Source organism: Anomaloglossus baeobatrachus, chromosome 4, assembly GCF_048569485.1.
Source record: "Anomaloglossus baeobatrachus isolate aAnoBae1 chromosome 4, aAnoBae1.hap1, whole genome shotgun sequence".
NCBI classification, from domain to species: Eukaryota; Metazoa; Chordata; class Amphibia; order Anura; family Aromobatidae; genus Anomaloglossus; species Anomaloglossus baeobatrachus.
The window spans coordinates 280,378,696-280,402,788 of NC_134356.1; the positions used below are offsets into that span (position 1 = coordinate 280,378,696).

The following is a 24,093-nucleotide window of genomic DNA, read 5'->3' on the forward strand; positions in this document are numbered from 1 at the left end:
CACACCATTCTTTGCATAACGGATTTGCATGGTGTTGCAGCAGTGCCCCATTCAACTAAAAAAAAAAAAAAAAAAAAATCTGCTCTGTAAGGATTCGCTCACACGAGCGTTGAAATCGGACGAGTGCAATGTGTGAAAATCTCGCATTGCACTCGGACCAATGTTAGTCAATGAGGGAGAGCAGTTAGTCAGCTTTTCTCCTCCAGATTCTGTATGCGAGAAAAATCGCAGAATGCTGCGACTTTCTGCTAGAGCCATATCCCTCACACCCATTCAAGTGAATGGGTGCGAGAGATTCATCGGACTGCACTCGGATGTTATCCCAGTGCAGTGCAATATAAGCACAGGCTGACAATGGAGGAGATGGGGGATTAACCCCTACCTCTCTTCCGCAGCGCCCGTCCTCAGGTTCACAGCTGTGACCCAATTGCAAGATCGGGTCACAGTCGCATGACAATCGGCTCATGCTCGCAGCAGAGCCTCAGCCGGGGGTCATTAGCATATCTCATCCGATGCCGTCGCTCGTCTGAGTCCAGCCTAAGTTAGTTTCCATGCTGAAGCATACATGTGGCAGTAAATTATAGTTATCCACTTTGCATGAAAAGGAAGGGCACATGTGACAGAAATGTGTTAGGCAATTGGATGAAGTTTTAAGAAGTCTCATCCCCGTGCTGTGGAAATTCACCTCTGCTGCAAATCTGAAATTCTATTGTGTTATCCTGATACACAAAGCCAGGTGTTGTGTATGCATAGCAGGGCCGGCGCCAGCACCCGGCAAACCCGGTCAAATGCCGGGGCCCTGAGCTGCCGGGGGGGCCCACTCGTGGTGCCAGGAGTGGCACACCACTACTCAGGGGGTCCGGTGGCAGTGCTGTCACCGCCCCCCGCCGAGGATCGCGCTTTCAATTGCATCGGCATCACAGGTGCCGATACAATTGAGAGCAATGATGAGAGAGTGAGCGGCGCGCTCTCTCTCATCATTCTCCCCGCTGTGACTGTCGGCGTTCTGACAGCTCTACAGAGGACTACGGTGACGTCATCACTGCGCGCCTGCTGAGAGGTCAGAGCGAGCGACAGCAATGGACGACGCGCCGAGGAGACTGGATCAGCGGGGGAACGAGAAGTGAGCCGCTCCTCTACTGACACTGGGCTCCCCTGACTCACAGGCCGGCCACTACACAGCAGCACTAGTACACATAGGGGCCTGGCAGCCGCTCTGCAGAGCCGGCTGCCGGGCCCCTATGTGTAGTGCCGCTGTGTAGTAGCCGACAATGCGACAGTCAGGGGGCCGGCCTGTGAGTCAGGGGAGCCCAGTGTCAGTAGAGGGGCCCCTGACCTGGAGAGGCCACCAGCCGTTTCTGAGCTGCAGGAGAGCTCCTGACCTGCACAGAAGACGGAATAAGCCATCCTGCAGGACCTGCGATGATGTCACGCCCATGTGACTGTGTGGGAGGAGACACAGGATGCCGGGCAGAAAGCAAGAGATACTGAATCCTGAAGGAGATTTGGACACATGATGACTGGTAAAAAGAAAAGAGGGGACATGAGGGGGAAGGGGACTGCAGGGTGAGGGGCATATTAGGGCTGCAGACTGTGACAGAAGGATGTGAAGGAGTGCAGAGTGTTTGAGAGGGGTAAGTTGGGGTACAGGCAAGGTGAGATATGTGGGCAGGGTGTGTGAGATATGGGGGTGTAGTGTGTGTGATCTGGGGGGTGCAGGCTGTATGGGGAGCAGGGTGTGTGAGATATGGGGGTGTAGTGTGTGTGATCTGGGGGGTGCAGGCTGTATGGGGAGCAGGGTGTGTGAGATATGGGGGCAGGGGAGTAACTATCGCGGTCGCAGGGGTTGGAAGGAGAAGAGGTACTTGTTTTTTTATTTTGCTGGCTGCATGACACATGGAGGCCTGGGGGTGCTGGCTGCATGATACATGGAGGTCTATGGGACTACATAATAAACATGAAGGACACCTTATACATGGACTAGAGGTGCATTATACATGGAGGAGTATGGGGCTGCATAATACAATATGATTTATGGCGCTACATTATAATACATATAGGACTATGGGGGCTACATTATAATATATGGAGGCTACCTTATATATGGACTATGGGTGTGCGTTATAAAACTGGAGGCCTATGTGGTGCAGTATAATATATGGAGGCCTATGTGGTGCAGTATAATATATGGAGGCCTATGTGGTGCAGTATAATATATGGAGGCCTATGTGGTGCAGTATAATATATGGAGGCCTATGTGGTGCAGTATAATATATGGAGGCCTATGTGGTGCAGTATAATATATGGAGGCCTATGTGGTGCAGTATAATATATGGAGGCCTATGTGGTGCAGTATAATATATGGAGGCCTATGTGGTGCAGTATAATATATGGAGGCCTATGTGGTGCAGTATAATATATGGAGGCCTATGTGGTGCAGTATAATATATGGAGGCCTATGTGGTGCAGTATAATATATGGAGGCCTATGTGGTGCAGTATAATATATGGAGGCCTATGTGGTGCAGTATAATATATGGAGGCCTATGTGGTGCAGTATAATATATGGAGGCCTATGTGGTGCAGTATAATATATGGAGGCCTATGTGGTGCAGTATAATATATGGAGAACTATGGGGTCAATTATAATACATGGAGAACTTTGGGGAAATGCATTGTAATAATGAACTATGGGGGTGCATTCTAATATATCAAGGGTTATGTGGGACCCTTTATATTATACGGAAGGCTATGTGGGGGCCATTTATAGTATTTGGAGATCTATATACAAGGGGGGACAAAGATACAAGTATGGGATGGAAATGTTTTGTCCTGAGGGAAAGGCTCTTTCCCTCAGCACCCAGCTTTCCCATGCTCTGCTGTAAATCTCTCAGCACCCAGCTTTCCCATGCTCTGATATGGGAAAGCTGGGTGCTGAGGGAAAGATGTATAGCAGAGCATGGGGAAGCTGGGTGCTGAGGACAAGATGGATATCAGAACATGGGAAAGCAGGGTACTGATAGAGGGATTTCAGATCATGGGAAACCTGGGTGCTGAGGGTAAGAGCCAAGTGTCAGCGTCATTATCCTGTACCCCAAGTGTCAGTGTCATTATTCCGTACCCTAAGTCTCGGTGTACGTGGAGGGGGGCCCCGGTCCAAATTTTGCACCAGGGCCCATCAAACTCTAGTTACGCCACTGAGTATTAATCACTGTATTCTACATGAGGGTGCCTACTGCTATCTGGCTCTGCACTGTGCTGTATACAGGCTGTGCTATGTTATATAGCACAGCCTGTATATAGCACAGTGCAGAGCCAGATAGCAATAGGCACCCTCATGTAGCATACAGCTTGTATATAGCCTATATACAAACTGTATGCTACATGAGGGTGCCTATTGCTATCTGGCTCTGCACTGTGCTATATACAGGCTGTGCTATATACAAGCTGTATGCTACATGAGGGTGGCTAATGCTATCTGGCTCTGCACTGTGCTGTCTGGGTCTGCACTGTACTATATAGGTCTGTGTACTACATGAGGATACCTAATGCTATCTGGCTCTGCACTGTGCTATATAGGTGCTGTGTACTATATGAAGGTGCCTAATGCTATCTGGCTCTGCACTGTGCTATATAGGTGCTGTATACTACATGAGGGTGCCTAATGCTATCTGACTGCAATGTACTATATAGGGGCTCTGCACTACATGAGGGTGCTTAATGCTATCTGGCTCTGCACTGTGGTATTTAGGGGCTGTATACTACATGAGGGTGCCTATTGCTATCTGCGTCTGCATTGTGCTATAAGTGGGCTATATACTACATGAAGGTGCCTAATGCTATATGGGGGCTGCATAGTGAATATGGGGGCTACATACTATATGGAGGACAATGGGGCCTTCATAACACAATATGGGGGCTGCAAACTACCATACCCCCAGAGTTGTATGTCCCCTCCACCCAGGTGCTGTTTACCCCCTCAGAGCTGTATGTTCCCTCCACCCAGGTGCTTAATGTCCCCCCCCCCCCCCCCCCCTTACCCCAGAGCTGTATACCCCCAGAGCTGCATGTCACCCCCCCACCTCACAGCTGTTTGTCCCCCCACCTCAGTCACTGCCCTCCTCTAGAGCTGTATGCCCCCCATTGCTGTATACCCCTTTCTTCAGTAATATATATTCCCCCAGTAATGTGTTTGTCCCCAGCCTCTCTTGTGATGTATATACAGCAGTGTAAGTGTGCTCTATGTGCGGCCATGTCTGTTAGACAAGCCGGGAGGTGAGTGAGGCTGTTGCCGGCTTCCCAATATTGGAAATATATATACAGGATAAATATATAAAAATAATGTGTGTGTGCATGTATGATGTGTATCTATGTATGTCAGTGTATATGACTGTCTAGATTTATGTCTATTTATATGTGTTTTTGTGAATTTCTCTTTAAATATGTATGTGTACGTATGCCTGTATGTGTATGTATCTGTGCATGTCTATGTGTGGATGGGGCCCACTGAGACTCTTTCGCCCAGGGCCCACAAAAACTTGGAGCCGGCCCTGATGCATAGCAATATTGTCTACTAGTATCGAGCGCTGCCTGTGCATGGCCGCTGGAGGGACAGAGGCCAGAAGTAGGGTCAGGGAGGTTGTCACAGAAGCAGCTGAACAATGGTAATGTAAGAAGATGTACCGTAGATCTCAATAGATTAAAACAATGTTTTTTCACTTAGGCTAGGTTCGCACACTGCGTCTTTTTGATGCTGCGTTTTTGTGCGTTTTTGGCCGCTAAAAACGCACCTGCGTCGAAAAAACCCATGCGTTTTTGCCGCGATTTGCTGCGTTTTTGATCTCTGCGTTTTGCTGCGTTTTTCCAATGCATTGCATGGGGGGAAAACGCAGAAAAACGCAGGAAAGAACTGACATGTCCATTTTTTTTTTTTTAACTCAAAAACGCAGGTAACAAAAAACAGATGTGTGCGGACAGCAAAAATGAAAACTCATAGACTTTGCTGGGGAAGCAAAGTCCTGCAGTTTTGAGGCCAAAAAACGCACCAGAAAAACTCGCAAAAACGCACTGTGCGCACATAGCCTTAGTCTGAGTTCTATGCAGTGATGTATCACACCACCAAAAACGCTTGTGCAGCTTGTCTGACTTTTGGTAGTGTCTTATTTTAAAGCTCTGATTTTGCTGTAAATCAGCCAAGTTGCAGGCAAATCATGTCACTTGTGACTTGCATTGAAGTCTGTCAAGTGTGTCTCCTGCAACTTGGAGCCATCGACATAAAGTCCAACAGATTTGGGAACCACAATGTTGCAGTGGAATTGCAGAAACACCATGCATTTGGCCTTCTAGCTATAGCCTATGTTACAGGACCAGCTTTTAAAAGCTGCTGCTGAAATGAACTCCTGATTCTCTGTGAATGTGCTGTGGGAATTTCCACAACAAATCTGACTTCCGTGACTTTTCTCTAAACAATTACAAATTTTACCTGCAAAAACTTTTGAGGCTTTCACACTTCCGTCTTTTTCCATCAGTCACAATCTGTTTTGTGACTGATGCGACTGATCTGTTGCAGATAGTGTTAAAACTGATGTGATGGATCCTGTGCAATGATCCATTGTATTTTTTTTTTTTTTTTTTAGCCTGCAAATGTTATTTGGCAGTGAAAAATCTATAGGAATCCATCCCGGGAAAGGGGGGGGATATCAGTCGTTCCACAACTGATCCATCGCTTGACGGATGCAACGCAGGGCCATCTGTCTCAATTCTTTGTTAATACAAGTCTAGGGGAACAAACTGAATCCTGCAAATTATTTTGTAGGATTCAGTTTTTTCTCAAAATGATGGATTGTGACTGTTGGGAAAAGACGGATTGTGACTGTTGGGAAAAGACGGATTGTGACTGTTGGGAAAAGACGGATTGTGACTGTTGGGAAAAGACGGATTGTGACTGTTGGGAAAAGACGGATTGTGACTGTTGGGAAAAGACGGATTGTGACTGTTGGGAAAAGACGGATTGTGACTGTTGGGAAAAGACGGATTGTGACTGTTGGGAAAAGACGGATTGTGACTGTTGGGAAAAGACGGATTGTGACTGTTGGGAAAAGACGGATTGTGACTGTTGGGAAAAGACGGATTGTGACTGTTGGGAAAAGACGGATTGTGACTGTTGGGAAAAGACGGATTGTGACTGTTGGGAAAAGACAAAATTGTGAAAGCAGCCTAATATACGACAGTTTCAAGCTTTTTGGAGTGTTACTATATCATACTGATGTGGCGTTCAGATACGGTCTAACCTAAGAGCCAGCTCCCTGCTGTGAATGACAGGAGCTAGCACCACTGTGAGGGACACTAATTCTCTTAATGGCTCTCACTGGGCGTTAGAAAGAAGAAATCTGAACCAAATGCTGCCCGCTCATCAATTTAACTAGTTGCCTACAAGTGGGTGGGGTTTCAGCCATGGGTGGAGGGGTTCCGAGCATTAAAGGGAACCTGTCAGGTCCAATGTGCACACAGGACCACGAGCAGTTCTGGGTGTATATTGCTAATCCCGGCCTAACCGTCCCTGTATACACTAGCATAGATAAAGAGATCTATAGAAAGTGTTTCTAAAGAACCTTTATCTTTTGCTAACGAGCGCGGGGACTAGTCCCAAGGGTGTGATATCTCCCAACTAACCGCCCTCTTGGGATGTTATAGGAAGGGTTAGGCATTGATTAGCAATATGCACCCAGAACTGCTCGTGGTTCAGTATGCATATTGCACCTGACAGGTTCCCTGTCAATAGGGATCCATTTAGGATCCAAAGCATTGTCGCTTTGTTGAGCGAAGGGAGCTGGATCACCAAAAAGAGCTGGACTGCCAATCACTAATATACTATTAGCATCAACTTTTTCAGAAAAGGTGCCTGTAATGTGGACTCCGTCATGCAAATAGTATTTGTTTACTGTTCTCCACTACCTGAGTGGCCCTTACTAAGTAAAGAGGCAGAACAAGTTTAGTAAATCTTTTCGGAAATGGCATTACATGGCCAGATTACTGTAGATACACATACAAAAACTGTGTACAAATTGTCTATTGAAGCTGCGAGTAAAGGGCAGACTGACATAACATTTTTGGGAGAGCAAAATGAATTAGATGGCTCTAATATAAGTAAAATTAATAGCGTGTCTCGTGCTAGGAAGAGTTTTTTGGTCCTTTTGAAACTTATTCATTTCATTGGTGATTAAAGGGGTATTCCCATCTCCAAGATCCTAACCTAATATGTAATAGATGTAGTAATAATATTAGCAAATGCCTCCAATTAGAAAGGAGATCCTAACCTAATATGTAATAATATTAGCAAATGCCTCCAATTAGAAAGGAGATCCTAACCTAATATGTAATAATAATATTAGCAAATGCCTCCAATTAGAAAGGAGATCCTAACCTAATATGTAATAAGATTAGCAAATGCCTCCAATTAGAAAGGAGATGCTAACCGAATATGTAATAGATGTAATAATAATATTAGCAAATACCTCCAATTATAAATGTAGTATAGCTCTTCTGGTTCACTATGTCACTAAGGCTACTTTCACACATCCGGATTTTTGCTCTGCGGCACAATATGGCGTTCTGCAGAAAAACCGCAACCGGCTTTTGTAACGCCGGTTGCGTTTTTTTTTTGCATAGACTTGCATTAGTGCCGTATTGTGCCGCAGGGGCTTGCGTTCGGTCCGGTTTTTGCCGCATGCGGCAGATTTAGCCGATGCCGCGGCCGGATCGAACGCTCCCTGCAACGTTTTTTGCTCCGGCAAAAAACGCCGCATCCGGCCGCTGCGGCGCATTTTTCAATGCATACCTATGGAGGCCGGATGCGGCAAAAAACGCATCCGGTCGCCGCATGCGGTTTTTTCCACTGCGCATGCTCAGTAGCATGCCGCAACCGGAAAAAAACGGACGGGCCGCATGTAAAAACTTATGCAACGGATGCGGTGTTTTCGCCGCATCCGTTGCATAGTTTTCACAGCCGGATTGAGCCGCAGTGCTCAAACCGGATGTGTGAAAGTAGCCTAACCTCATGTTCAGGGCATTGCAAGATCTTAGGTATCCATGAATCAAAGCCTGAGGAGACCATAATGTGTACATGGGCGGCACGGTGGCTCAGTGGTTAGCACTGCAGTCTTGCAGCGCTGGGGTCCTTGGTTCAAATCCCACAAAGGACAAAATCTGCAAGGAGTTTGTACGTTCTCCCCATGTATGTGTGGGTTTCCTCTGGGTCCTCCGGTTTCCTCCCACACTACAAAGACATACTGATAGGGACTCTAGATTGTGAGCCCCAATGGGGACAGTGTTGCCAATGTATGTAAAGCACTGTGGAATTAATAGCGCTATATAAATTAATAAATATTACATGTATTTAAAGGGGTAGTCCAATCTCCAAGACCCTATCCCACTATGAAGTAGGTGTAATAATTATAATATTAGCAATTACTCCCATTAGAAGTAATTTTTCTGATTCCCTGTCTCTTTATGTGCAGGGTATTGCAAGACCAAAGGTATCCATGGTTATGACCACGAGCAACTAACGGACTATATGTGTGGTCGTAACCATATATACGTAAGGTCCTGCAATGCCCTGCACATGAAGAGACATAGCGAATCGGAAGAGCTATACTACATTTCTAATTGGAGGAATTTGCTAATACTATTATTCCACCTACGTGTTAGGTTAGGATCTTGGAGATGGTAATACCTCTTTAAATACATGTACACAATGTTCTCCTCAAGCTTTAACCCCTTAACGACCCATGACGTACTGGGATCGTGTGATGTTAATCCCCGCCCCCTGCCGTGGGCAGGCAGCGGCGATCCGCGCACATATCAGCTGTTTTCAACAGCTGACATGTGTGCCTGCTAGTCGCGGGTGAAATCGCTTCCACCCGCGGCCATTAACCCCTTACATCTCTCTGCCAAAATCTGGCAGTGAGATGTATATGCGCGCCGCCATGACTGTGACTTACCCTGCCCCCATCGGAAGTCACGTGACATGATCACGTGACTTCCGGTTGTTGCCATGGTAGCATAGGGTCATGTGATGATGCCTGTAGCTAACATGAGTCACTTCCTCTCAATGCCGGAATACAGCTAGCATTGAAAGTAAAGCACCAAATCTGCAGTTCTCAGCTCTGTAGCTGTGATCTGCAGATATGGCAGAGGGATCAGATTGCTGATCACTATAGCCCCCTAGGGGGACTAGTAAAATACATTTTTTTTTTTTTTTAAAAAATGTTAAAAAATTAAAATAAAAAAACCTAAAAGTTCAAATCACCCCCCCTTTCACCCCATTGAAAATTAAAGGGCTAAAAAAATATAAAATATACACATTTGGTATCGCCGCGTTCAGAAATGCCTGATCTATCAAAATATATAATCAATTAATCTGATCAGTAAACAGCGTAGCGGCAAAAAAATTCCAAACGCCAAAATTACGTTTTTTGGTTGCCGCAAAATGCAATAACAGGTGATCAAAACGTAGCATCTGCGCAAAAATGGTACCATTAGAAACGTCAGCTCGAGATGCAAAAAATAAGCAGTCACTGAGCCATAGATTCCGAAAAATGAGAATGCTATGGGTTTTAGAAAATGGCGCAAAACGTGCGCCAGGTTTTTTTTTTTTTGGACAAGCTTGTGAATTTTTTTTAACCCCCTTAAATACAAAAGTAAACCTATACATGTTTGGTATATAAACCTACATTAGACCTGCATAACCACGTAGTACATCAGAGAAACACTTTACACCAAAATTTCAAACAAGTGTATAAATTTTATTAACATGATATCAAAACAACATATATCACATGATTTAGAGATGGATATCAAAAAACACAGTATAAAATCATTACCCCTTAAAAACACAGAAAAAAATCCTGGGACAGTGTGGTATTTGATTTTTGGTATAAAAAAGTGGTCAAAAAAAGGGTTAAATATATGCCTACATCAAAATTTTGCAACAGAGATGATATCATAAGACCAACAGTATACTGTAAAAGGACATATAAATATTATCCCAAAAGTTGTCCGGGATAATCATGCAAAATTTGGTACTCCAGCTAACCCTAGAGAGTGTTTGGTAATTAATTTAGCACACCATGCAGATGCATGTGAGTTGTGCACATAAAGAGCCACTTTGGGTTTCCAAAAAATCAGAGCATGCATTTGTTACACAGGAATCATTATATGCACCCCAAGAATAAAGGTTAATTCATAAAGCCAATGGTATGATATACTGTGGCAAACCCAGAGGGGGTACATAAATAAATCACAAGACAAGATTAAATAGTGCATACATTGCCATGCCATACAAATACATAGATATTGAAAAAACCCTTTCATGTAACACAATTCAAAGCACAAAATTCTGCAATGAATTTAGAGCCATTTTCCAAATGATAATTTGCCAGTTTTCACATCAATAGGTATACCCCAAGAGAACCCGATCATGTCCTCATACCACCCATATAGGGAAGAGGAGGGAGAGGGGGGGATGGAAAACCAAATTCAATGGTTGCTGGAGAGATTCCAAACCAAAAAACAGAAAATAAATCCAAAAGCGGAAATAGAAATCCATATCATATATTATATGAGCATGTCCACCAAACTCAGCATATAAACCTACATTAGACCTGCATAACCACGTAGTACATCAGAGAAACACTTTACACCAAAATTTCAAACAAGTGTATAAATTTTATTAACATGATATCAAAACAACATATATCACATGATTTAGAGATGGATATCAAAAAACACATGTTTGGTGTCTACAAACTCGCACCGACCTCAGGCATCACAATGATACATCAGTTTTACCATATAGTGAACAGTGAATAAAATATCCCAAAAGCTATTGTGCGATCACACTTTTCTTGAAATTTTTCCGCACTTGGAATTTTTTTTGCAGTTTTCCAGTATACTATATGGTGAAACTTATGGATTTATTTAAAAGTACAACTCGTCCCGCAAAAAACAAGCCCTCATATGGCAAGATTGACGGGAAAATAAAAAAGTTACGGCTCTCGGAAGAAAGAGAGGGACAAAAAAAAAACAAAACGGAAAAACACAATGCCCGGGGGCTGAAGGGGTTAATTTAAGCAGCCAGTGGGCTTAGGAACACCATCCATCAGTCCTATTTACATTTTCAGTGATGCTGTGGTGGGAAAGCCTCTGTCATTAAAAAAAAAAAAAAAAAAGTTGCTTTTAAGGGCATGTGCGCACGTTGCTTTTTACCTGCTTTTTACCTGCTTTTTGCTGCTTTTTCTTCTGCGCTGTTTAATGCCAAAATGGATGTGTTCTTCTATTCAAGCAAAGTCTATGGGAATTTGGGTTTCTTGTTCACACTATGTTGTTCAAAATGCTGCCTTTTTGTGGCAGAACTTTGGTCAAAAACTCAGCTTTTCAAAGAAGCAACATGTCAATTGTTTTTGCCATTTGGGTTTTGCACTGCAAAGCTGAGTTTTTGACCAAAGTTCTGCCACAAAAAGGCAGCATTTTGAACAACATAGTGTGAACAAGAAACCCAAATTCCCATAGACTTTGCTTGAATAGAAGAACACATCCATTTTGGCATTAAACAGCGCAGAAGAAAAAGCGGCAAAAAAGCAGGTAAAAAGCAACGTGCGCACATACCCTAATTCCCAACAATACTTTTTTCAATTGTAGAAAAAAAAAAAATATATATTTAAAGTGCAAAAAAACCTAAAGGCTGTTTTTGCTACTAAAAACGCAGCTTTTGTGTAACCATAAAAAAATGCACATAAAAACTTGTGCATATGTTGTGGCTTTTTTTTTTTTTTTTTTTTGTCCCAGCATACCTATACATAAAATATTAAAGTCGCATGTAAAAATAAATCTATTTGTTTACGTTGGACGTCTTAGTGCATTTTCTGAAGAATCTTGCCTGGCACAGAATTGTTTTGCTATTGCAGAGAGTAACCCGGGCCTCTTTAATAATTAGACGTTGACTGTCTCCTGGCATCCATGATAGTCTTTGCTGTATACTTTTTTTTTTTTTTTTTTTTTATAAAGCTTTTAGACTGCATTACTTCTCCTTTAATCGGCTTGGCAGAAAGATGGATTGGATCATTGTATAGAAAAAGGAATCGTGCGGTATCCTCAGAGGGCAGTGACTGCCAGGAACACGTTCAAGATCTAGAAAATCTTTCTCCATCCAGGACTTCTGTAGTGATTTTAGTCACTTTTTTCCTATAATGGATAATACTAGTGAAAAAAATCATAGGGGTTAATGTATAGTTTTATTTTTATGTAATGGGATATTTTATTTATTTTTTTTTTTTTTTTTTTAAATGTTTTTATTAATTTTAACACAAAGTAATATGAATATAACCAGACATGTTATGAAAATATACATTGCTGATTTTAGTAAATAACTCGCATGTCAATATTCTGGGTTATAGAATGTTACTTTTAAATTTAACCACTACATACTAAACTACTATAACAATATAAAATACATCAACTTTTAATCTGTCTTCTTTACTCATTGGAGTGGAAATCACCAAATCACAACATATCGATCAGTCATAACCACAAGGATATTTTTATTTTATTTTTTTTAAACCTTGATATTTTCCTTTTTAGGCTGCTTTCACACATCCGGTTTTAGCAGTGCGGCTCAATCCGGCTCAAAAACCTATGCAACGGATGCGGCGCAAAAAAACGGGTCCGTTGCATAAGTTTTTCCATGCGGCCCGTCCGTTTTTTGTCAGATGCGGCTTGATACTGAGCATGCTCAGTGCAAAAAAAATGCATCTGGCGGCTGGATGTGGTTTTTGCCGCAGGACGCCGCATCCGGCGTCCATAGGCTTGCATTGTAAATTGCGCCGGATCCGGCGCGATGGTGTTTTTTGGGGGGGGGTTTTCGCCGCACAAAAAAACGTGCCAGGCAACATTCCATCCGGCCGCCGCATGGGCTAAATATGCCGCATCCGGCAAAAATGATGCAATGAAGCAAGCCCATGCGTCACGCGCTAATGCAAGTCTATGCGGAAAAAACGCAACCGGCGGCAAAAAAAGGTTGCTTTTTTTTTTCTCTGCAAATCGCCGCAACCCCATAAATTATCCATTTTGAGCACTCTAGAAAATTTGTGAAATGTGAGGGGGAGAAAAATGTTGAAAAATGAAGTCTGCAAAAGTTTTTGGAACAATTTTTGCCAATTTTGACTTTTTAAAAAGCTAAAACAATTAGAAGTTAATTGAAATCTATGCGAAGTATGATGATCAGTGCTCTTTACATGAGCAAGAGACTCGCTGCACTGTTTTGCTCCCTAGTACTGTTTGCCGCAGGTAATCCAGCACGTGACTGTGTGCAGAGAAAGCTTGGGCAGCCAGTGCCCGTCAGTAATTAGTGAGCGAGGTGGCGCATGCAAAACCAGTGAATAGAACGGAGCACTAAGGCTGTGCGCACTGAGCGATTTTTCAAGTGCGTTTTTGGGCTCAAAACTGCATGACTTTCCTTCCCCAGCAAAGTCTGACTTTTCATTTTTGCTGTCCGCACACTTTTTTTTTTTTTTTTTTTCAGCTGTGTTTTTGAGCTAAAAAAATGGACATGTCAATTCGTTCCTGCGTTTTTCACCCACGCAAAGCATTGGAAAAACGCCACAAAACTCAGTGATCAAAAACAAAGCGAAATGCTCCAAATCGCGGTAAAAACACATGCGTTTTTGCCGCGGGTGCATTTGTTTTTCTTTGCGGCCAAAAACACAGCATCAAAAAAACCGCTGTGCCTAAGGCTAGTTTCACACTTGCGTTGAACGGCATCCGTTGCATTGCGTTGTGTAACGGATGCATTGCATATAATGGCACAACGGATGCAACGGATCGTACAAAACGGAAAGGTTTTTTTTTTTTTTTTTTTTTTTCTTCTTTACAGTTTTACCGGCAGCAGACTATTGTGAACGATCAACTGAGCGCTCGGCCACAGAGAGACAAAATAAAGTTTGTGATTGATGCTTTTTTTTTTTTTTTAATTAAAAAAAAAAGAGCATTTGCAGGGAAATCCTACAGATTGCGCTACTCAAAAAAAGTTACATGCTGCGTTCCTTGCGCCCGACGCAGCGTCAAAATAACGTCGCTGCGTCGTCCAGCAGATGCAACGCTGACACTTGCGTTACAGTGCGTCGTCCATACAAGTCTATGGAGAATAGCACAGTGCGTTAACAGACTGCGCTATTCTCCATAGTGACTCCGCTGAACGCAAGTGTGAAAGTAGCCTAAGCCAGTCTTGGCCATATCAGTCTCTGCACAACAGAGGCAGCGATTCCCTGACACACACACACACACACACACACACACACACACACACACACACACACACACACTTTTTTTTTTCTATAGGGGCCATATCCCAGATCCCTTTGTGCTTGGTTTATACGGTGAGGCCTACTTCGCACGCTTGTGTTTTAGCACATGTAAAAATGGTACCTCTGTCATCAGTGTTTTGGATCCGGGTGCCAGTTTTTACGATCAGTTCTCATCAGTGATTTTCACAATGCATAAATAAATTACAAAGCTTCTTCTATACATTGCAGTGTTAAACATGTACAGAACATGGATAACTATCCATGTGCTGTATGTGTTTTTGAAGGACTGATAGACTTGTATTGGCCCTTGTTGTCTATGCTGCCGGAAAAAAAATGGACGTGTTTTTGTGTGTTTTGAATGGGAGTATGTGCAGCACCACAGGTTATACTGGGTACGTGTTGTATCTGGAAAAAAAAACCCAAATCACCTGCTATAACATACTGGAAACACAGATGTGTTTAAAGGGAACATGTCAGGTGCAATATGCACCTAGAACCACGAGCAGTTCTGGGTGCATATTGCTAATCCCTGCCTAACTGTCCCTGTATACACTAGCATAGATAAAGAGATCTATAGGAAAAGTATTTATAAAGATCTTTTACCGTATGCTAATCAGAGCGGGGTGTAATATCACCCGACTAGTCGCCCTCTTAGTACACCCCTGTGGGTATGTTAATATACTAACATGCTATTCAATGCAGCATCACCAGTGGTGCAGGGCATACTTGTGTTGGCTGTGACAGCGCTTCTGAATGCTGGGCACTTCCGGTCATGAGCAGTGTGAACTCGGGTGTACACGTCCCAGCTTCAGAGGTCTACTGCGCATGACTGGAAGCGTCCGGCATTCAGAAGCCCGAACACAGGTATGCGCAGCACCGCTCGTGACGCTACATTGAATAGCATGTTAGCACATAGTACTCCCACAGGGATGTACTAAGAGGGCGGACTAGTCTGGGGATATAACGCCCAGGGGACTAGTCCCTGCACTCATTAGCATATGGTAAAAGATCTTTAGTAATACTTTTTCTAAAGCTCTCTGTATCTATGCTAGTGTATACAGGGACGGTTAGGCAGGGATTAGCAATATTCACCTAGAACTGCTTGTGACTGTGGGCGCATACTCCACCTGACAGGTTCCCTTTAAGGAGGCCTCAGTTTGTGCTAAGTCTTTATTGAATTTGGTGTATATTGCTTCAGCAGACTTCTAGGTTGGGACACCCAGTCTTGATAATGTGACCCTTTTAGGTGCAGTATTTGCGTTTTGTGATCTGGAGGCAGATGTTTACCTTTTGTCCTGCCAAGAATTCTGTGAATGCAGTTTATTTTATTATACTACTTACATAGTATCATAAATTTACCTAGTGATTTATAGACCTCATCACTGATTGGGGCTCACAATCTAAATTCTCGATCAGTATGTTTTGGTTTTTTTTGGGGGAGGGGAGGGAGGGGTACCCACACAAACGTCTTGCAGAATTTGTCCAGTTTCAGATAATTTCATATGTCTGCATAAGGCTGCTTCCGCACCTCCGGTTTTTGCTGTGCGGCACAATCCGGCACTTTGCAGAAAAAAACGCAACCTTTTTTTTTGCATAGACTAACATTAGTGCTGTATTGTGCCGCATGGGCTTGCGTTCCGTCCGTTTTTTTGTTTTTTTTTTTGCCGCATGCGGCAGATTTAGCCAATGCGGCGGCCGGATGGAACGTTGCCTGGCACGGTTTTTTTTGCCGATGCGGCGCATTTTCCCATGCTTGCCTATGGACGCCAAATGCGGCTAGATGCGGCAAAAAACGCATCCGGCCACCGCATGCGGTTTTTGCCACTGCGCATGCTCAGTAGCATGCCACAAGCGGCAAAAACCGGACGGGCCGCATGTAAAAAACGTATGCAAAGGATGCGGTGTTTTCGCCGCATCCGTTGCATAGGTTTCACAGCCGAATTGAGCCGCACTGCAAAAAAACGGATGTGAAAGCAGCCTGACTTTCCACTTTTTGTTTTAAGTTACTTAAAAAGTTTGTGCAGTCTTGATGGGGAAAAAAACCTGCAGTCACTGGCACATGTGTGACAATGTAAAAGTGCATCTCAATAAATTAGAATATCATCAAAAAGTTAATTTATTTCAGTAATTCAGTAAAAAATGGAAACACATATATAGTCATGACAAACAGAGGGATCTATTACAAGTGTTTATTTCTGGTAATGTTGATTATGGCTTACAGCCAATGAAAACCCAAAAGTCATTATGTCAGAAAATTAGATTATTATATAAGACCAACTGAAAAAATGATTATAATCTCAGAAATGTTGGCCTACTGAAGTCTGTACAGTAAATGCCTCAATACTTGGTTGGGGATCCTTTTGCATGAATTACTGCAGCAATGCGGCATGGCATGGAGGCGATCAGCCTGTGACACTGCTGAGGTGTTATGGAAGCCCAGGTTGCTTTGATAGCAGCCTTCAGCTTGTCTGCATTGTGGGGTCTGGTGTTCTATCTCCCTCTTAGGTTAGGTTCACATTTCCGTCATTTTGTATCGGTCACAATCCGCGGCTCTGGTAAACTGAATCCGTTTGGCGGATTCTGTTGTTCCCATAGACTTGTATGAGCGGCGGAATGTGAGTAGTGATGCTGCGTTGTATCCTCCGCCCGACTGATCAGTCATGGAACGACTGACCACCGGGCGGCAGGAACGCAGCTTGTAACGTTTTTTGAGCAGCGCAATCCGTAGGCTTTCGCTGCACATGCTCTCTGCTTTCTGCACACGTAACCAGGGTACACATCGAGTTACTAAGCAAAGCCCTTTGCTTAGTTACCCAATATTTACCCTGGCTACGTGTGCAAGGAGCCAGCGCTAAGCGGTGTACGCTGGTAACAAAGGTAAAAATCGGGTAACCAAGCAAAGTGCTTTGCTTAGTTACCGATATTTACCCTGGCTACGTGTGCAGGGAGCCAGACACTTCCCCGCTCGGCTCCGCCCCCTCCCGCACTCTTCAGGTGTGTGTGTGTACTCACTCACCTCACCTCACCTCACCTGTTCCCAGCCATGCAGTCCCCGGCACTGACGTCCTCAGCGCCATGGCCCTGCTCGGCTCCACCCCCCTACACTCCGCCCCCTCGCACACATTCTCGGCGGCCAAACGAGCCGGCCGCCGGGAGATAATCTGCTCGCTCTCAAAAGCCGGCCGGCTATTGTGAACGATCAGCTGATCGCTCTCTTTTACAACGGAGTCCGACCATGAATTCTAATTCTTGTCATCCGTTGTACAACGCATCAGTCACAAGCGTCAAGCAACGCATGTGACTGATGCAAAACAACGGAAATGTGAACCTAGCCTTAACAATACCCCATAGTCTCTAAGACACGGGAGGGGAACCTTTTTTCTGCCATTTCTCCATAGATTCTATCCTATCAAGGCTGCGGTTATCCCGGTTGCTTGTGCACCTATTTCTACCACTTTTTTTTTTTTTTTTTTTTTTTTTTTTTCCTTCCACTCAACTTCCCATTAATATGCTTGGATCCAGCACTCTGTGAACAGCCAGCTTCTTTAGCAATGACCTTTTGTGGCTTACCCTCCTTGTGGAGGTGTTTTGTGGGAATTATTCTAATATTCTGTGGTAATGACTTTTGGGTTTTCATTGTCTGTAAGCCATAATCAACATTTACAGAAATACACTTGAAATTGCTCACTCTTTGTAATGACTCTCTATTGTTTCCCTTTTTTGTATTTAATCACTGAAATAAAATGAAACTTTTTGATATTCTAATTTATTGAGATGCGACTGGAAGATTGCAGATGGTATACTTGAGGTCACCTGATCTGCAGCACCTCTAAATCCTGACAGCCACAAGTCCAAGCCTGGAGAACCCCTCTAATTCTTTTTCAGTGGTTTGTCCCATTTGCAAACAAAAATTGAGAATATATAAAGGTTTTTTTTGAGTGTCTCAGGTTCTCAGCCAGGTCCTCCACCATCTTGCTCATGTTTCTGCCCTGTCTCTGGAATTGACAAAGATGAGACATGTCCCTTATACATAAAAACGCTAAATGCATGAATACTAAATTTAAACCATTTTTGGTCACATTTCTATCCCTAGGGCGGCACGGTGGCTCAGTTAGCACTGCAGTCTTGCTGTCCTGGGTTTAAATCCCACCAAGGACAACATCTAAAGTAGTCCCCGTGTTTGCATGGGTTCCTCCCACACTTTAAAGACCTACTGATAAGGACTCTACATTGGCAACACTGTCCCCATTGGGGCTCACAATGTATGTATAGCGCTGTGGAATTAATAGCGCTATATAAATGAATAAACATTAGGTTTGGTCCAATATTGCCTATAGTACACATGAATATTTTAGTTTCTGTCGAATGATCATTTTCATTTGACTAATGGTCTCTTCAGGGTCTGTTTTTTTTTTTGTTTTTTTTTTTTTTCTCTGGCTAGAAGCCTATGTTGTTGGAGGGGGGACTATAACTTGCTTCTAGATTGACTTATTCCCCAAAGCAAGAACATCTTTTGATAGGAGCAGACCAAGAGCTGTGGTGTAAGTGACCCAGTTAGGCTATGTGCACAGTGTGTTTTTCGGGTGCGTTTTTGGCCTCAAAACTGCATGACTTTGCTTCCCCAGCAAAGTCTGAGTCTTCATTTTTGCTGTCCGCACACAACTTTTTTTTTTTTTTTTTTTAAGCTGCGTTTTTGAGCTTAAAAAAAAAAAAATGGACATGTCAATTCTTTCCTGCGTTTTTTCTGCATTTTCCCCCCATGCAATTAGTTGGAAAAACGCAGAGATCAAAAACGCACTAAATCGCAGTTAAAAACGCATGCGGTTTTTGCTGCATTTTTTTGCCGCGGGTGCGTTTTTGTTTGTTTTTTAGCGGCCAAAAACGCACAAACGCAGCGTGTGCACATAGCCTTATAGGTTGTTGGATCTGGTGACATAATCTTGTGTTTTTACTATCTCATGTCAATCCAAGTGCAAATATTTTGTCATGCTCCATGATATATTTTATGAGCAAACAAGATCTTAAAATGGTAAAGCTAGGTGAAGATAAAACCTCAATGTCCTGATGATGCCTTGGTTTCTTGATCTACAATGGGTAAGCAGATCTTGTGTACCCCTCTACAATGTTAAGAGGTTGGGAAAACTTTCTGATGTAAAAAATGTACCGTAAGTTTGTATATCCTGCACTGATTGTATGTAGTATGTATAAAGATCAAAAAGCTTGTGGTTTATGAGCTTGTGTATGATGTAGCACAGTGGCTGCTGTGAATCGCATTTAGGCTGGGGCCACACAGGGATTACTGTGATCCCCTCGCATGACACTCGGCTCACGCTGGCAGTACAGCAGAGCCGAGTGTCATGTGAGTGTCCCTGCGACTGAGGTCCGATCATGTGAGCAGTCCTCAGCTGCAGGGGACGGGCCGGCTCTGAGGGGAGGGATGGATTTATCTCCCTCTCTCCTCCGTAGCCAGCTACTGCCATTCTCGCCCTGCACTCGCGGTACACCAGTACGATTTATTTATTTATTTATTTTTTTATTTATTTATTTTTTTTTTTTCTTCTCTCTTCTCTCGCCACATACACTTGAATGGGTGCGAGAGGAACAAGGATCGCATTAGTCGCAGCATGCTGCAATTGTTTTCTTGGTCTGATTAGGGCTGAGAAAATAATAGCTCATGGGTGCTGGCACACAGGCTAATATTGGTCCGAGTGGAATGCGTGGTTTTTTTTTATTTTTTATCACACTCCACTCGCACCAATTTTTCATGCTGTGTGGCTTAGGCCTAAAAGCATGTATTTTCAGGTTGTCGTATGTGTATACATGAGAAATAACACTTTCTGGTTATGGCTTCTACAATTTTTTTTTAACAGTTTTGCCCTCTGCAGGCTGTGTCTGCAATTGTTAGTTGTCTCGGACCAAATTGGTATAGACTAGCTGCCATGATGTCTCCCACTCACAGTACATAGGGATACACCGAGAAAAGGAATTCCACCTCTTCACACGGATTTGGCTTCGAATAACAAAGAGCCATAACTTTTTTTTTTTTTTTTTTTTCTGCACCAAAATCTAAAAGTAAAAATTCTGGAACATGTCCACAAGTCAGAATTCTCATAGACTTTGCTGGGATGCATTTTCCTTGCAATAAACTGAGCTAATAGTTTCATTCAGCAGTAATAGCAAAGTCCGACACTTTGCTAGTGAAATGCTACGATCTGCATTTCAAAAAGCAAAGGGTTTAGGTAATCCAATCACTGATGTGGACGGCTGAAAAGCGCCAAAATATGCATAAACGACAGTGACAGCCCTGTAGTGGTCATCTGGCAACTGCCAGAGGGGCTGGTACCTACCCTGGGCTGCTCTGACACTTTGTCAGGGCTGTTTCTATGGCAATAAGTTTGGAGAATGGAGGGGGTGTGCTAAGTGCTTTCCCACAGGCCACTGCAATGCATGATGGAACTTGTACTAATAGAGCACAGTAAACGTGGGGAGAAGTGATGTAAACATCAGAGCTGCACACACAGTGATGCTAAAAAGGAAATGAGAGTAGTGGATAACGTCTTTAATTATAAAATTAACTTTAAGATGTGGAACATGGCAGGTATCTTACACAAAATTGGTAAGACTGTGTTCAAATTGGCGTGAGCATCCGTTGTGATATGTTAATGAGACTTGTCTCTGCTGTTAGCGTAACAGTGTCGTCATACTGCGATCTGATCCTGAGATCGTCTCACAGGTGAGGAGATGAGGGAGAGGGTAACTTCTCCCTCCAGCCTGGCAGAGTTAACAGATGGCTTGTCCTAGTCTGTTCTGGGATCTGCAACCCGTGCGTGCAAAGTACTGTGAGCTCTGGATCCCCACCCCAGAGGAGCCATCTGTCCTTGCAGCTTGCTCTCTCGCTCTCCAGCTACTTTTCTCCTCTGAGTGGCTGATCTTTCTACTCAGGTCTTTGCGGTTCCTTTTCTGCTTTTTATGTGTCTCAAGAGTCTGTGGTCTGTCTTGACACCTTTCTTACTACTCCTCTCCTCAACTCACAACCTTCCTCTTTCACTTCCTTTCTCCGGCTGCTCACTAGCCACACTCCCCAGGTCTCTTTCTCCTCCCCAGGTCTGGTCTCTTCCTCCACAGTTGGCTGCCTGCTATCTAACAGTGCCCAGCCCTGTCATCTGGCTAGGTGAGGCTCCCAGCCAGGTACAGCGAGTGTAAGGCTGGGGCCATACGGGGCACTACTGCGATGCTCGCATGAGACTCGGCTGGCGCTGGCAGCACAGCAGGAGCAGAGTGTCATAAGAGTGTGCCTGCATCTGAGGTCCGATCATGTGAGCAGACCTCAGCTGCGAGGGGCGGGCTGGCTCTCAGGGGGGGAGGGAGGGCTTTCTCTCCCTCTCTCCTCTGTAGTCGACTATTGCCATTCTCGCACTGCACTGGCAGTACACCAGTGTACCGCGAGTGCAGTGCGGGTTTTTTTTTTTTCCCCTCCCCTCTTCTCCTCTCATCCCATTCACTTGAATGGGTGCGAGAGAGAGAGTCTCATCTTACAGTCGCAGCATGCTGCAATTGTTTTCTCGGTCCGATTAGGGCTGAGAAAAAAATCGCTCATGTGTGCTGACACACAGGCTAGAATTGGTCCGAGGGGAATGCGATGTTTTATCGCACTCCACTCGCACCGATTTTCTCGCCGTGTGGCTTAGGCCTAAATGTCCTGGTGTGCTAGTGTGTGTAGTGACTGGCACAGTCATGTAGGACCCGAGCTGTTACCTTGTTGTTACCTTATTTTTGTGACACCTCGTTACCACAAGGGCATCCCACAAATATTCTAGCAGTTCCAATATGGTGGTGCACAAGTGTTGTGCTTCATTAGGCCCTAACTGCCATGACAGCCATTGTGCACCTACTGATGGTGGGGGTGGATGGCATGGGGTGCTAGCGGGAGCCCTCTTTCTAACACATTTGCTATTGGTAGCATTATTTTGGGTAAACGTCTGAAGTGATACAGCTATATGGATATGTGCATTGCAGTCTCCTTTCAGATTGGTGCTGTCAATGTTAAAAGTCCATTTTTCTTTTTGGCAACTGTTGTGCAATGTCCGCATGCCTTTTGTATTTCTGGTTAGATCTTCCCACTTGAAAGGTATTAAAGATGCATGAGAAGCTTTAGTACCATGTAATTTTACCCGTGGCCATGACCATTTCTTGCTTTTCTATTGCAAGGATAATTATCAAAAGTAATTTACTGCAACACGAGAAGCCCATTTCCCAAAAGCTCGCCATACAGCAGGTTACATTCAATCGTATTGCTGTCTGTATTAAAGCAACATTTACCCAGCATTTGTCGTTAGCTTTCTCCTCAAACTAAAGTAAAATATATATTAAAGGCAGTCTGTCAGTAGAATTATCCCTCCTAAGCCCACTATATGGGCATGTATGTTGTAGAAGTTCAACAAAATGATACCGTTATACAGTACAGACCAAAAGTTTGGACACACCTTCTCATTCAAAGAGGTTTCTTTATTTTCATGACTCTGAAAATTGTAGATTCACATTGAAGGCATCAAAACTATGAATTAACACATGTGGAATGAAATACTTATCAACAAAGTGTGAAACAACTGATATGTCTTATATTCTAGGTTCTTCAAAGTAGCCACCTTTTTGCTTTGATTACTGCTTTGCACACTCTTGTCATTCTCTTGATGAGCTTCAAGAGCTAGTCACCGGAAATGGTTTTCCAACAGTCTTGAAGGAGTTCCCAGAGATGCTTAGCACTTGTTGGCCCTTTTGCCTTCACTCTGCGGTCCAGCTCACCCCAAACCAACTTGACTGGGTTCAGGTCTGGTTACTGTGGAGGCCAGGTCATCTGGCGTAGCACCCCATCACTCTCCTTCTTAGCCAAATAGCCCTTACACAGCCTGGAGGTGTTTGGGGTCATTGTCCTGTTGAAAAATAAATGATGGTCTAACTAAACGCAAACCGGATGGAATAGCATGCCGCTGCAAGATGCTGTGGTAGCCATGCCGGTTCAGTATGCCTTCAATTTTGATTAAATCCCCAGCAAAGCACCCCCACATAATCACACCTCCTCCATGCTTCACAGTGGGAACCAGGCATGTAGAGTCCATCTGTTCACCTTTTCTGCGTCACACAAAGACACGGTGGTTAGATCCAAAGATCTCAAATTTGGACTCGTCAGATCAAAGCACAGATTCCCACTGGTCTAATGTCCATTCCTTGTGTTCTTTAGCCCAAATAAGTCTCCTGTTTGTTTGCTGTCCTTAGCAGTGGTTTCCTAGCAGCTATTTTACCATGAAAGCCTGCTGCACAGAGTTTCCTCTTAACAGTTGTTCTAGAGAGGTGTCTGCTGCTAGAACTGTGTGTGGCATTGACCTGGTGTCTAATCTGAGCTACTGGTAACCTGCGATTTCTGAGGCTGGTGACTCGGATAAACTTATCCTCCGCAGCAGAGGTGTTTCTTGGTCTTCCTTTCCTCGGGCGGACCTCATGTGAGCCAGTGTCTTTGTAGCGTTTGGTTTTTGCCACTGCACTTGGAAACTTTCAAAGTTTTCCCAATTTTTCGGACTGACTGACCTTCATTTCTTAAAGTAATGATGGCCGCTCGTTTTTCTTAGCTGCTTTTTTTTTTTTTTTTTTTTTTTTTCTTCCCAGAATACAAATTGTAACGGTCTGTTCAGTAGGACGATCAGCTGTGTATCCACCAGACTTCTACACAACACAACTGATAG

General features: G+C 43.8%; 1 protein-coding gene across 3 annotated transcripts in view; it reads left to right on the forward strand.

The window, feature by feature from the left end:
• The window catches only part of RAB3IP (RAB3A interacting protein), a 131,602-nt gene that overhangs the window by 12,311 nt on the left and 95,198 nt on the right, over positions 1-24,093 (forward strand). The window lies entirely within an intron of this gene.